The sequence below is a fragment of the Equus asinus genome, chromosome 6, assembly GCF_041296235.1.
Source record: "Equus asinus isolate D_3611 breed Donkey chromosome 6, EquAss-T2T_v2, whole genome shotgun sequence".
NCBI lineage: Eukaryota > Metazoa > Chordata > Mammalia > Perissodactyla > Equidae > Equus > Equus asinus.
Genome location: NC_091795.1, coordinates 29830046 through 29831706, shown reverse-complemented (window position 1 = coordinate 29831706; position 1661 = coordinate 29830046). Strand labels below are relative to the sequence as shown.

Sequence of the window (1661 nt, the reverse complement as noted above, 5' to 3'; positions counted from 1 at the left end):
CTTTCTCTGTCTGGCTTATTTTGCTTAACATAGTACCCTCAAGGTCCATCTATGTTGTTGTGAATGGAACGATTTTGTCTTTTTTATGGCTGAGTAGTATTCCCTCGTACATATCTACCACATCTTGGCCCTATCATGCAAGGAGCTATAGGGCGGTGGGCAGGAGGGCAGTTCCGCCTGGGCCTCACTCACTTTTTCAACAGGTCTCAAATTTAGACTGTTGGTGTTATTTCCAAATAGGATTAAACATACAGTCACAGAGAGGCCCTGAGAGAAATGAAAAAAGATATTTATCAATTAGATTTAAAAGTGTGGCTTAGTGACTGGTCTTGCTGCCTAAAATGCACAATGGATTCATATTTCACTAAAATTCTGTGAATAGTACAATTATATTTTATTGCATCTTTTATGTTAAAGTATTAGTCAATTACAGGTGAACATTTAAAATATACTGCAATTTTGTAATCCTACCTTGGCATTCTTCATTGTTTAATAAAAGAGCCCCCCAAATCGGAAATGGACGGGACTGTCTATACTTCTGTTCTAACCAAATAGCCAGGAAGTCTTGTTCCTGGACTTCAGGGATTTCGGCATCCAGCCTGAGTTACCAGCTGACCTCCTCAGCTACTTCTGAAGTCAATCTGTCTAGATTCATCTGGACTCAAAAAATGTTTTCTTTAACTCTACCCCCCACCTCAAGCTTAAATTGCCCTTAAATTTTTTTTAATAACTCAAAAAAGCTTCATTTTAAAAATTTATCCCTCTAACTCTGTGCTTGAGCCTTTAACACTTTCACAATGTTTTTCTGCTCCTCCATAAGGAAAGCACGCTTCATCCTGTCACAGACAGATTTAGCCCCCATGGAACCACCACAGGCCCCGCTGACGTGTTTTTTGTTTTAGACAACCTCATGAGAACTTTAAGTCTCACAGCACAAACTCCTCAAAGTCAGCCTGGACACACGCCATATGCAGACTTTGGTGCTTTCCCAAGCTTCTTGGTATCCAGGTAAACAATTCTCTTACCACGGGTTGGGGACAGCCTAGTTTTGTTAGAGGCTGTACTGTAGGATGGCCTATGACGTATGACGTATGTCAAACGCCAGACCATTCTGAAAACCTCTAGACACCATGCCCAGAAAAAAATTTTTATTTTTAATTGTGGTAAAATACATATAACATAAAATTTACCATCTTAGCCATTTTTTTTTAAAGATTTTATTTTTTTTCCTTTTTCTCCCCAAAGCTCCCCAGTACATAGTTGTATATTTTTAGTTGTGGGTCCTTCTAGTTGTGGCATGTGGGATGCCACCTCAGTGTGGCTTGATGAGCGATGCCATGGCCGCGCCCAGGACTCAAACTGGCGAAACCCTGGGCCAGTGAAGCGGAGTGCGTGAACTTAACCCCTCGGCTGCGGGGCCAGCCCCCTTAGCCTTTTTAAGTGTACAGTTCAGTAGCATTAAGCACATTCACGTTGTTGTGCAACCAATTTCCAGAACTGTTTTCATCTCGCAAAACTGAAATTCTGTACCCATTAAATAACAACCCCTCTTGCTCCCTCCCCTCAGCCCTTGGCAACCACCATTCTACTTTCTGTCTCTATGATTACCCATTTATCATGGGGTAATTGATGGACACTTGCTTGGCTTCCACCTTTTGGCT

General features: G+C 41.6%; 1 pseudogene; it reads right to left on the bottom strand.

The window, feature by feature from the left end:
• Positions 1 to 763: 763 nt before the first annotated feature.
• On the bottom strand, positions 764 to 1110 carry LOC106838655 (large ribosomal subunit protein eL34-like; annotated as a pseudogene).
• Positions 1111 to 1661: the final 551 nt, after the last annotated feature.